A 14,227-nucleotide genomic window follows, 5' to 3' on the forward strand; every position below is an offset into this window, starting at 1 on the left:
TTATGCCAGTTTAGCATGGGTGAATGTGTGTGTTAATTCAGGAGATAGGCAGCTGTCAGATACCTGATGCCTCTTATCTTGCAAGGTAACAGCACTAAGAAGGATAAAATATGACCAGTCACACTAATTTCATCCAGTGTGAGAAATTGGAAATTGTAATATTGGCCCTACACCTATTCCATTTTTGGTGTATGTATTACACATATACAGTACATACATACATACATACATACATACATACATACAGTACCTACATACATAATTGCCGTATCTGTGTTTTGGGGATAATTCACACTGCAGTATTGCAGATGTACGTTCTCTGTTTTAGGCCGTGTTCACAGTGAGTGTTTTTTTTTCCTTTTTTATTTTTGTGTAGTTTCGTCACAAAACTGCATGCAAATCCTTATGCCAGCAAAGTCAATGAGAATCCTGAAGTTGTGTGCACGTTGCTTTTTTCCCTTGCAGATTTGGTGCAGAAATAAATCTGCAGCATGTCAATTCTTTCAACATTTTGCAGCGTTTTTTCACCCAAGAATACATGAATAATAAAGAGGTGCAGAAATTGCTATACCAAATACTCAACATACGTACATAGCCTAAAGGGTGCTTTACACGCTGCGACATCGCTAACGATATATCGTCGGGGTCACGTCGTTAGTGACGCACATCCGGCGCCGTTAGCGACATCGCAGCGTGTGACACAAAGGAGCGACGATCAACGATCGCAAAAACGTCAAAAATTGTTGATCGTTGACACGTCGCTCCTTTTCAAAATATCGTTGGTGGTGCATGCCGCTGGTTGTTCGTCGTTCCTGCGGCGTCACACATCGCTATGTGTGACGCCGCAGGGACGATGAACATCTCCTTACCTGCGTCCACCGGCAGTGAGGAATGAAGGAGGTGGGCGGCATGTTCTGGCCGCTCACCTCCGCCCCTCCTCTGCTATTGGGCGGCCGCTTAGTGACGCTGCAGTGACGTCGCTATGACGCCTAACGCACCTCCCCCTTGAAGGAGGGATTGTAAGGCGGTCACAGCGACATCGCTGAAAAGGTAAGTGCGTGTGATGCTGCCGTAGCGATAATGTTTGCTACGGCAGCAATCACCAAATGTCGCACGAACGACGGGGGCGGGTACTATTGCGCACGACATCGCAGCGTGTAAAGCACCCTTTAGGGTGTGTGCCCACAATTATTGTTTGCAGCATTTTGGACGCAGCATGGTTCAGCTGCGTCCCCAAAAACGCTGCATTGTACAGTACAAGCTGGATGGAATTTCTGGAAATCTCATGCCCACTGTGCGAGTACGATCCGCAGTGAAAACTGACCTATAGTCCAGCTTTTCGAGCCACAGCATGTCAATTCTTTGCTGCGAAGTCGCAAGCATCCTCTATAGGGAGAACACAAGCAAGAGACCGCATTGCCCCCGAAACCCTGATCATGGGCACGGACAGCTGCTTTCTCCTGTGGTGGAGACTCGCGGCCTCACAGGCCAGGACTTGCCACGTCCAGGATACTGCGGGTCCTGATAGTGGGCACGTACTCTTAGGCGGGCTTTGCACGCTGCGACATCGGTAACAATGTGTTACCGACACTGCAGCGATAGTCCCTGCCCCCGTCGCAGGTGCGATATCTTGTGATTGCTGCCGCAGCGAACATTATTGTTACGGCAGCTTCACATGCACTCACCTGCCCTGTGATGTCGCTCTAGCCGGCGACCCGCCTCCCTACTAAGGGGGCGGGTCGTGCGGCGTCATAGCGACGTCACACGGCAGGCAGCCAATAAAAGCGGATGAGCGGGACGTAAACATCCCGCCCACCTCCGTCCTTCCACATAGCCGGCCGGGACGCAGGTAGGAGATGTTCCTCGCTCCAGTGGCTTCATACACAGCGATGTGTGCTGCCTGCTGGAATGAGGAACAACATCGTACCTGTCGCGGCAGAGGCATTATGCAAATGTTGGACCCTACACCGATCATACGATAACGACGCTTTTGCGCTCGGTAATCGTATGTAAAAGTCTTTACACACTACGATGTCGAGAGCAACGCCGGATGTGCGTCACTTTCGATTTGACCCCGCCAACATCACAGCTGCGATATCGTAGTGTGCAAAGCCCGCCTTACAGGTGGAAGTTCTGTCCCTGACAACGTGCCTCAAACTTACATGCCTTGGCTGCTATTAGGTGGGGTCATGGAACACAGTCTGGTCGGAACTTGTGACTATATACAGACAAGAATATATGGTCCTATGGTTAAGTCAGTCATTTTATCTTTGTGAAATTTAGCATTTTAATGACTGGACTGAGATCATCATTTTGTTTCTACGTTCAGATCCTATGACCTTCACAATATGTAACACAATATCGCCTTTTTTGCTACTGTAACCAGCGTGCCTGTGTTTCTTTGCACTTGTCCTGCTAATTTCAGTGATATTTCAGGGAAATTGTGTTCGGTATTAGAAAAAAGTGGAAAAACATGGCTTCCAATTTCCAGCATCATACCTGAAAATAAGTTGTCTGGTATTGAAGCTTGGCTGCATTAGATGAGTTGTAATACCGCACACCACCTGTGGACTGAGAAGGTGCTGTTTCTTTCTGAAAGCAGCCATGTTTTTCTTATCTTGGAAACCTCTGTGAATGTTCTGTCCAATTTACAAGAAAACTCTAACTTTGCGCACATAATAGATGGTTTGGGGACGCTTAAAGGACATTTATAACAATATATCAACTGAAGTCCTTGAGTCGTCTTTATCTGTCGAGTTGATGGACATTCTTTTTTTTTTTTTCTTAGGCCGGTTTCACATGTCTGGTATTCACCATCCATGACGTCCAGCCTTCCAGTGGATCTGGTACAACTTCCTCATTTAGATTTATGAGGCTGTTGAGTTTTGGTCAGGAGACCGGCAGAAGGTCCCAAAATTGTGGTTTGTGCTCGGACTGTGAATGTTGGCCATGTGAAACCAGTGTTCACATCCCTCAATGTCTGGATTGACTGTGGGTCTCCCAACCCAAGCGTTGTCTATGAGCCTGTAAGTTCGGGTCTGGAGACCTCACAACTAGAGTTTGGGCATTACGGTCCGTATATGAGCAGAATAATATGCCTGACTGAAAATGGTATTAAGCGGGCTTTACACGCTGCGACATCGCTAATGCGGAGTCGTTGGGGTCACGGAATTTGTGACGCACATCCGGCCGCATTAGCGATGCCGTTGCGTGTGACACCGATAAGCGATTTTGCATCGTTGCAAAAACGTGCAAAATCGCTAATCGGCAACATGGGGGTCCATTCTCAAATCTCGTTACTGCAGCCGTAACGAGGTTGTTCCTCGTTCCTGCGGCAGCACACATCGCTGCGTGTGACGCCGCAGGAACGAGGAAGCTCCCCTTACCTGCCTCCCGGCCGCTATGAGGAAGGAAGGAGGTGGGCGGGATGTTACGTCCCGCTCAGCTCCGCCCCTCCGCTGCTATTGGGCTGCGGTTCAGTGACGTCGCTGTGACGCCGCACGGACCGCCCCCTTAGAAAGAAGGCGGTTCGCCCGTCACAGCGACGTCGCCGGACAGGTATGTATGTGTGACGGCTGTTGTGCGGCACGGGCAGCGATTTGCCTGTGTCGCGCAACAGATGGGGGCGGGTACCCACACTAGCGATATCGGGACCGATATCGCAGTGTGTAAAGTAGCCTTAAGTCATAATTGTTCTGCGGAAAGTCGGGTAAAAAATGTTATGGCTGCCATAACTGTCACTTGGGATATTACTACTCAGTTTCCTCAGTCTACTGAAGTCTAGTTATGTACATATGCCTCCATATATTTGGTAGGCAGGGGTATGTGAGCCATATTGGTGGTCCCCCAGACTAGATAGGATCATTGCTTATTATATGCCATGTTTATGATACAGCGAAAATAGTAGGCCTCATGTCTAAAAAGCAAAGCAGATATGAAATTGAGAATTTGCCCATGGCAACCAATAAGATCGTAGCTTTCACTTCCTAAGCAGCTCTGAAACAATGAAAGCTAGCATTTAATTGGTTGCTGACTCCATTTTACATCTGCATTGGTTTTTTTTAGATTCAGGATCAGAATGTTTCCCTGACATGATGTTGATCTTGCTGTGTAAGGCAGCTGGGGCCTCTCCGTTCATGGTCCCATGAGAGTGATGTCTTGCATAGTTTTTATTAAAGAGGCAATGCTCATAAATGTGCTGTATCAAGCAGTGTAAAAAGTTTGTATCCTCGCTGACCGCATAGACTTGGCATATCTTATTGTAATCAGCGTAACTGGTTTACTATAAAAAAGATCAAGAATAATGTTCTGTAGAGATATGAAAGGAGGACAGACAAGGGGGCTGAGATAGTAGGGTGGGGGGGCTCCTATACATTTTGCTTTGGGGCCTCAAGAGGAAATTCACGTTACACTTCTGGTTATAGACAGGGCTGCCAGAAATGAGAAGTCATGAACATCTGGATAAGAAAAAATAAGTTTCTGTACAGGGGGAGTATAAAATACAGATGGATAAGTTGAACATCAGTCTTCTGGCCAACAGCTTTCTTCCCCATAAGCATATATATTCTGTTTAACTGAGCAGGCATTACTTAAAGGGAATCTGTCAGCAGGTTTTTGCTACCTCATCTGAGAGCAGCTTAATGTAGGCAAGGGGATTCTGAATCCAATGATTTATCACTTAGATTACTTCCTGCAGCCGTTCTAATATAATCAGAGGTTTTAGATTTAGCAACTGCAGCAGTGCTAAGAGCTGCCCTTGCCCACAACAGGCTCTCAGTAGAGATTGTACATTGACAGTGATGTGTAAATCACAGGAGGGGGCATACCAGCTAGGCCTAACAATGATAATCACCTAGTGATAAAGCCTTTTGTTTAAGTAAACAACAGCACATAGCTTGATAAGAGAGGCATAGTTGTTTTTGTTTTTTAACTTAAGCTGGTGTCACACTAAGCGACAGCGACAACGACGTCGCTGTTACGTCACCATTTTCGGTGACGTAACAGCGACCTTGTAAGTCGCTGTTATGATCGCTGCTTAGCTGTCAAACACAGCAGAAGCAGCGATCATAACGTCGCTGTGCTACATGTGCAGAGAGCAGGGAGCCGCGCTTAGCGCTCGCTCCTTGCTCTCCTAGGTACAGTACACATCGGGTTAATTAACCCGATGTGTGCTGCAGCTACATGTCACAGTGCAGAGAGCAAGGAGCCGCCCACACTGCTTAGCGCTGGCTCCTTTCTCTCCTAGGTACAGTACACATCGGGTTAATTAACCCGATGTGTGCTGCAGCTACATGTCACAGTGCAGAGAGCAAGGAGCCGCGCGCACTGCTTAGCGCTGGCTCCTTGCTCTCCTTGCTACAGTATACATCGGGTTAATTACCCGATGCATACTGCAGCCACATGTCACAGTGCAGGAGCCGGCACTGGCAGCAAGAGCAGAGGCTGGTAACCAGCGTAAACATCGGGTAACTAGGGAAAGGTCTTCCCTTGGTTACCCGATGTTTACGCTGGTTACAGCTTACCGCAGCTGCCAGTGCCGGCTCCTGATCGCTTCATTTCGTCGCTCTCTCGCTGTCACACACAGCGATGTGTGCTTCACAGCGGGAGAGTGACGACCAAAAAATGAAGCTGGACATTCAGCAACGACCGGCGACCTCACAGCAGGGGCCAGGTCGTTGCTGGATGTCACACACAGCGACAGCGACGGGACGTCGCTGCAACGTCACAGAAAATGGTGACGTAGCAGCGACGTCGTTGTCGTCGTCGTTATGTGTGACACCAGCTTTACCGCATGCTGTCCTCAGATTACATAGCAAAAACCTGCTGACAGATTCCCTTTAAGGATATCTCATATTTTTATGAATGTAATGAGATCCGCAGGGTTTGAAGGGCTTCTCAACTTAATCGGCAGCACACTTTAACAAAGTAGGGTATGCTGCCGAAAACAATGCTGAACATGCCAGAATCTCTGGAATCTGGTGACAGTGTAATATGTATGGGGGTCTACCAACTGGCCCATATGAATGATGCCAGAGGGGAGAAAGATCGGACAGTAGGAATTTCAAGAGTCAATGCTTTTTAGTTTGGCTTGTAGATAAGGAGTCTAAAGGCCCAGTCACACACAACGACTTACCAGCGATCCCGAAAACGATGCGACCTGATAGGGATCGCAGGTAAGTCGCTGGGAGGTCGCAGGTGAGATGTCACACAGTCAGATCTTACCAGCGATGCAGGAACAATACAGGTCGCAGTAGCGACCTGTATAACGATCTCAGCAGTCACTGTGTCCCTGTCGCACAGCGTCAAACACACCGATGTGTCCTGCCCAGCAGGACATTGCCTTTGAAGAAAATGGTCTGGACCATTCTGCAACGACTAGCGATCTCACAGCAGGGGCCTGATCGCTGGTAGATGTCACACATAACGAGATCGCTAACGGGATCGCTACTGCGTCACAGAAACCGTGACTCAGCTGCGATCTTGCTAGCGATCTCGTTATGTGTGACGGTACCTTTACAGCATCTCTTTCATAAAGAAAACATCAAGGGTCCATTAGCCGAGCAATCCTCTGTATGTGGGAATCGGGAGAGATAGCTGTCAGCCAATCCATTGTTCAGTAGACACCTATCTAAAGTGATGGGCCATTATGTTTGCCATGGACTTCACCAAAATTGGCCGAATCTATGCACTGGTATCTAAAGGTTAATTTAGAGGTGGCAATAATCAGCAAACAAGTGTTTGTATTAACACTTGTTCCCAAATATTGGCTCAAGTAAACAAGCCGACAATCACTCTACAATCGAGCAAAACTCTGCTTATTTGGTTTATCAAATTGTTCATGCCTGCAAAGGTAAAAAAATATCTACAGAAGATCATTGTGTACAATGGCCAAAAGTTTTGAGACCAACACAAATTTTGTTTTTGCCGCTTTAGTGTTTTTAGATCTTTTAGTTGGATATTTCGATGATTACTGAAGTACAATCCTAAGCATTTAGAGAGGTTGTCCACTACTTTTACATTGGTGGCCTATCCTTAGAATAGGTCATCGATGTCTGATCGGACAGGGTCCTACACCCTGCATCCTCGCCGATCAGCTGTTCTCTGTGCCGCCGCAGACAGATAGAAATGCTCAGTTCCGGAGCTGCCCCATCAACTGATAGTGGCCGAATGCTGCACATCTGCCTGCCATTCAAATCAATAGGAGGCGGTTGTGCCGCACCCGGGAGCAGCCACTATCAGAGGATCCTTATTTTTGAAGACTTCTGCCCTTCACCCTCTCATGCTGGTTATCAGCTTCTGGACCAAATCCTTATTGATGACAACCCATTATTCCCTAATCAGTACTTGGAGTTATTCACAATTTCTGTGATTTTGTTTGTCAAATTGCTTCTTGAGGATTGACGACAACTTCTCAATGGGATTGAGATTTGGAAAGTTTCCAAAGAATAGACACAAAATTTCAATCTGTTCACCAAGCCACTTAAGCGGGCTTTACACGCTACGACATCGCTCAAGTGATCTCATTGGGGGTCACGGATTTTGTGACTCACATACGGTCGCTTTAGCGATTCCATTCCATGTCCATTCTCAAATATCGTTAATGCAGCAGTAACGAAGTTGTTCCTCGGTCCTGCGGCAGCACACATCGCTATGTGTGACACCGCAGGAACGAGGAACCTCACCTTACCTGCATCCCGGCCACAATGCGGAAGGAAGGAGGTGGGCGGGATGTTCGTCCCGCTCATCTCCGCCCCTCCGCTTCTATTGGGCGGCGGTTCAGTGACGCTTCTGTGACGTCGCCGTGACGCTGAACGAACCGCCCCCTTAGAAAGGAGGCGGTTCGCCGGTCACAGCGACGTCGCAGGGAAGGTAAGTCCGTGTGACTGGTCCGGGTGATGTTGTGCGACACGGGCAGCGATTGGCCCGTGTCGCACAACCGATGGGGACGAGTACGCACGCTGGCGATATCGATACCGATATCGCAGTGTGTAAAGCGGCCTTTAGCTATCACTTTAATTTTGTGAAATGGTGTTCTATCATGTTGTAATAAGCATTGTTCATCGCCAAATTAATCTTTAATTAATAATTTGGCTTTAATTAGAAGGAAAAACAGGCTACGACCTTCCAGAAACTGCTCCTCTCTTGTCTCTAGGCTGTGCCTTGAATTACAGCTCATCCCCATTCAAGTATATGCAATACCAAATTTCCCTTGTGTAGATCTTGATCAAAATTTTCAGACACAAGTACTTTCAATCATCTACACAAGAAAAAAAAACATTCTTCAAGGATCCTTTCAGACATGTTTTCATTATAAGGAAGCCAAAGAGACAGGAAATCTAGGAACACATTTTCACGAGGTCGGCTGGTCAGTAGAGGCAGATTAACAAGCAAAAACATAGAACAAAAGGAGATGCAGCCATCCAGAAGAACAGATCATCTAGATTTCAGGAGTAGCAATCGAGACGTTCCCGTAAAATTAGTGCACGGCTTCAGGAATACATTACTTTAATGTGAATGCACGGGGGAATAGGGTTGGCATGCATCCTGTTTTTTTATATGAGGTTTTGGGAGGTCTCGTCCAACCTCTAATGTGATGTTCTGGAGATCTGAAGCCTAAGCAGATCCCCAGTGATAGTGATACTCGTACATAATTCATAAGGATGAACAACACTATAGACATTTGATGTGGATCATGATCTTTGATGCCCTTTTCTGAGATCAAGCCTCTGGTAGAGGTGGCATACCGTCTACGCCACTATGAAATTGTTACTAAAGATGAATTCTACTACGATATCTTCAGACACATATCATTAGCAATCTATATTCTGCTTATTTACCTTCATCTTTAGGCCTTATTGTTTATGCTGACAAACCAAGCTTTTTGCTTGTGTGTTGGGTAGGGATGTAAACATCCGGATCTGCGCAGTTTCACAGGTTCCCGGGTGCTGGGCCCGAGATTTCAGGTGTTTGATCCGGATCCGGCACTCAAGGAAATAAAAATAAAAAATAAACGAAAATCAGAATGAAGCGAGCGCTTCATACTTACCAAGGCTCTGTTGCAGCTATACAATGCTACTGCGGCCTCTCCTTCACTTCCTGGGCCGCTCATGCATATGCATTACTTTCCCCGCCCACCGGCCGACCTGGAGTCAGTGTTTGGTTGCAATCAGATGCGCCCCCAGCCTGCAACCAATCTCGGGGGTCTGTACCTCCCTGATATATTCTATAGGGTGCGCTCACACGAGCTATATGACTCGCACGAGTATCGGATCACTTCATCTAGCACGACTGGACAGGAGCGTCTCAGCTGCATAGAAATACATGCAGCCGACCCGCTCCTGTCAGATCAGTGTGCGGTCATGCTGGGTTATCCCGATCATACGGCTCGTGTGAGCGCACCCATAAACTGAGTGTATAACTGCAGGAACTGGCGCCGCTGATCTCGGGTGTCTGTACCTCCCCGATATATTCTATATACTGAGTGTATAACTGCAGGAGCTGGCGCCGCTGATCTCGGGTGTCTGTACCTCCCCGATATATTCTATATACTGAGTGTATAACTGCAGGAGCTGGCACCGCTGATCTCGGGTGTCTGTACCTCCCCGATATATTCTATATACTGAGTGTATAACTGCAGGAGCTGGCGCCGCTGATCTCGGGTGTCTGTACCTCCCCGATATATTCTATATACTGAGTGTATAACTGCAGGAGCTGGCACCGCTGATCTCGGGTGTCTGTACCTCCCCGATATATTCTATATACTGAGTGTATAACTGCAGGAGCTGGCGCCGCTGATCTCGGGTGTCTGTACCTCCCCGATATATTCTATATACTGAGTGTATAACTGCAGGAACTGGTGCCGCTGATCTCGGGTGTCTGTACCTTCCTAACATATTCTATATACTGAGTGTATAACTGCAGGAGCTGGCGCCGCTGATCTCGGGTGTCTGTACCTCCCCGATATATTCTATATACTGAGTGTATAACTGCAGGAACTGGCGCCGCTGATCTCGGGTGTCTGTACCTCCCCGATATATTCTATATACTGAGTGTATAACTGCAGGAGCTGGCGCCGCTGATCTCGGGTGTCTGTACCTCCCTGATATATTCTATATTCTGAGTGTATAACTGCAGGAGCTGGCGCCGCTGATCTCGGGTGTCTGTACCTCCCTGATATATTCTATTTACTGAGTGTATAACTGCAGGAGCTGGCGCCGCTGATCTCAGGTGTCTGTACCTCCCTGATATATTCTATATACTCAGTACATAGAATATATTCCTTTCACATAGACCTCCAGAAGGGGTAGGGTTTATGTAAATTAACATTTAAGGAGGGACGTTTTGGTTCAACCAGCAGAATTTGCAGTGTTTTTTTTTTGTTGGTTTTTGTTTTGGGACAATTTTGATACAACTGTTACTCGACTTTGTGCAATATTTTACAAGTTGACAAACTTTTTAAATGACCCCCCCCCCCCCATTATTTTTTTTTTTTTTTACCAAATAATGAATATACATTGATAAGTAACCCTAAACTGTTTGGTGTACATAACGATCGGAGGCTGGGCTGCTGAGAACTCTTTTTGTAATCCTTTTTGATGAGCAGTGGAACCGAATAATCAGAAAATAAACTTTTTTGGAGAACACATGCAGACAAGATGCGGATCTTTACAAATATGTAGCTGCTCACGCCGGGAGGGGGATGGAGCTGCAGAGACGTGCACTTGTGTTTTTCATTGGTTTTAATATAGTGTATCCAAACAGGATCTTTTATGAAGGAACCACAGAATTTTCAATTAAAGAAGCCCAATGAGGCCTAATTTTTTGCACTTTAGAGGACAGCGAGAATGATCTTGGAAAGCTTCTTTTCCATACTTTTATTTCAAGTGAAAAAATTGTAATCTTTCCATATTATCACACTTAACCCAATAACCGATGCCAGAGTTGCTCAGAAAAGACACGGTATAAAATTACGGTAACTTACATGAACATTACCTATATCTGTTTCTGGAACAACTACCGTGCTTCCCCAAAAATAAGACCTCCCCCGATAGCCTAGCATTAGTTTTCAGGGAGGCTTAAATATAAGACATGCCCTGAAAATAAAACCTAGCCACGGTCAATAATGAAATGTCATGCAGTGGTAAAAAAGTTAAGGATACTGCAGGACACTTCATTATAGACAGCCGATACCCCCTAAAGAAAGAAGAGCGAAGACCCAGCCCCCCCCATACTCGCCAGACAACGGAGCAGGTAAGCATCAAGGTCCTGCCGTGGAAAACACACACACCAGATCACATACACGCGCGCGTACACACACACACACACACACACACACACACACACACACACACACACACACACACCAGATCACATACACACACTCATCAGATCACACACACACACTACAGATCGCATCCACACACTCACCATATCCAGCGATATTGTTTGCTTCTTGACAGCGATACTGTGCACTGCAGTGACCTTCCAGGATCTGCCGAGGATCACATGGCCAGAAGCATGTGGTATCTCCGGATGTTGTGAGTGTCTGCGCGCGTATGTGCAATATCGTGAGTGTGTGTGTGAATGTATGCGATCGGATCTGTCAGTGTCAGCATGAGGCAGAGGAGGACGGCGTGCAGCACAGCTGCTGGTGTGAAGCCCCACAGGTGTAGTGTCGGTGCATTACCTTCAGGGACTCCACTCGGCTGGATCCTGTCACAGGTAGGAGATCTTCTTCTTGTCGTGACGCCACTCTCAGTATTGCGGCCAGTAGGGACCGCCACTGCAGGTTGAGGGACGCCTGGGGCTGATGGTGAGTGCAGTTAGTTGGAATAGCCTCCTGAGAGTGAGGCAAGCCCCAGGGCCCTGTGTAGGTGCGTAGAACCACAAGGCGCAGAATAACTCCACACAGGCAGAATGTCTTTCAGGGTTTTTACTCACTTCAGGTGGCAGGGTGAGTAACCCGGGCGTAGCTGGGATGAACCAGGCGGGAACCAGGTATCCTTCAGGCTGACTTCTGATGGTGACTACCAACTCGCCTTCCTTAGCCCTTGGTGGTTTGGGGTAACCCCGACTTTTAGTCCCTATGGGGGTCACCCAGGGAAGTTGCTGAAGCCTCACTCCCCTTCGTTTGCCGTTTGCTTGTGGCCTGGACCAGCTCACTCCAGCTGCTTGCCTCCTGTGAGCTATGGGCCCTAACTGTGGCTACGTGGCTGCGGCTTTTGTGGTGTTGTGGTGTGGGCTTTGAGGGCCCCACACCGGCAGGTTTAGCAGGGAAAGGTGGATCTATCCCCGCTCCGGGATCTGCCGCCCGTTTGGGCCTGGTTCTCCCTAGCAGTCTCCTTACTTCCCACTCTGTGCTCTCTCTCTAGCTGGAGCTGGGTTTCGGGTAGCCCTCCTAGGTGACCGTTCTCCCCCGTCGGTAGCCACTGCGCGGACGCTGTCAGACTACAGCAGCCCAGGGGAAGGGGTCAGCTCTCCTCGGAGCTCCCTGGACTCTGCTCTGAACCGGCTCACATCTGGGACCTTCACTGCTGCTCCTGTCAGAGCTTCACTTTTCTGCTCCTCACTCCTCCACACTCTGCTGCAGACTGTTTACTCCTCCTTCTCTTTTCCCTTTTGTGCCTGCCTACGCCACCTAGCAACCAGGCTCTCTACCACACCCCTTGAGTGGAGATGGAGGCTTCGCCCCCTCCACTCCTCAAGTGGAGGTGAAGGCTTTGCCCCCTCCTGGGATCCCCAGGGGTCCTCTCAAAGGTACATGTGTGAGACCTGATCACTATGCGCCTGTGTAGTCACACCTCGGTCAGCCTTCTGGATTACCTGTATTGTACTGTCCCCAGCATGGGTGCAGTACTCAGTGGTGCCTGACCAGGTCAGGGGCGCCACATTCCCCCTTAGTTATCACCAGCACGTCCTCGGGCTGCAAGACAACATTTTAAAATGCATAAAACCATTAAAACATATAAAACATTTTTAAAAGCACCAGGTACCATACATCACCACCCTCCACCCACAAGTCCGTTAACCCACCCAAAACCCTCTCACGTTGGCCGCGCCTTCAGCCACTTCTGGCAGGATGTAGAGGCGGCTTTCATGGGCTGGTGGTTTCAGGGTATACCTGGCCTGGTGGATCCGCGCCTTCAGCCTCTTCTGGCAGGATGTAGAGGCGGCCTCCACAGTTGGTGCTGACCAAGTACCCTCTTTGTGGTGGAGAGCCAGGCCCCATAAACAGGCATGCTCTCTGGTTGCAGGTAAGCCAAGGCCCTATATACGGACGTGCTCCCTGGTTGCAGACGAGCCAAGCCCCTAAACAGGTTGGCTCTGGTGGTGGTACCTCTGGGGTAACTATTTACACTGCGAGAGTTTGTGGCTATAGCCAGTTCATAGCCTTAAGGTTTATTTCTCACATCAGTTTATGTGGGCACATCTCTTAAACTTGTAAACGTTGCAAAACAAACTTTTCAAACTGGTAACTTGCTTTACTTTAACTTATGCAGACTCCTCTTCACCAGGGCTTGGGCCTGTAGGGCTGCGGCACCTGTTGGTTTCTCGATCTCTTTCTTCTTCTGTGGTAGTCTCATCAGTAGGTTCTTTCTCTGTTCCTTTTCTATCTTTCCTTTCTTCTTCTTTAGGACATGGTGCTACATCTAGCGCGTACCAGCCTCTTTCGCCTTGATGCATGGTAAACTGCACTGTGTCTCCCATTTTCAGGTTCCTTCCAGGATGTCCTCTGGGCAAATTAGCTCTGACGTCTCTCCTATTGACAAAAATGCCTTCTTTGATACCAGGTGCAACGATGAACCCGTATCCTGACTTCAGGCTAAAGTCTTCCACAATTCCTCTACAAAGGGGTCCTCTGACCTGTGCTTTGGCTCTTCTCAGGAACCGTTTTTCTTCTAGGTCTCTGGCCGTTATGTCATCTCTTTGCTCTGGGGATGGCGGAGCGGGTGACAACTGGTTTCGGCTACGGCGCCGTGTCTTGCGGGCTTGATTCTGCGAGGTACAGCTTACCAGCTCCCAGGTGAGGCTTTTGGGTAAATCTTCTTCCGCAGACGGTGTCAGGTCTTCTTCATCCCAGCGGGAATAGGGCAACATCTCCGGCTCTGGGCATGGATCCACTGCTGGTATCTCCTGAGTCAGCTCCTCAGCTTCCTGGCCTCCCCTCCCCCTTAGTTCTTCTGAGCACTCCTGTTGTGGCAGCGCCGGGGATGGGTGGTCATCAGCA

At 48.3% G+C, this 14,227-nt stretch overlaps 1 protein-coding gene across 6 annotated transcripts in view; it reads left to right on the forward strand.

Moving 5' to 3' along the window:
* LIMD2 (LIM domain containing 2) overlaps positions 1-14,227 on the forward strand; it is a 72,028-nt gene that overhangs the window by 30,014 nt on the left and 27,787 nt on the right. Inside the window, exon 1 of one of the 6 annotated variants that reach the window (XM_075350334.1) lies at positions 3,006-3,026. The exons of the other annotated variants lie outside the window; for them this stretch is intronic. The gene's annotated coding sequence lies outside the window, so the exon portion shown is untranslated. Of the gene's footprint in view, positions 1-3,005; positions 3,027-14,227 lie in introns of those variants that run through there. 6 annotated transcript variants of the gene reach the window in all.

This window comes from Anomaloglossus baeobatrachus, chromosome 5 (genome assembly GCF_048569485.1).
Source record: "Anomaloglossus baeobatrachus isolate aAnoBae1 chromosome 5, aAnoBae1.hap1, whole genome shotgun sequence".
NCBI classification, from domain to species: Eukaryota; Metazoa; Chordata; class Amphibia; order Anura; family Aromobatidae; genus Anomaloglossus; species Anomaloglossus baeobatrachus.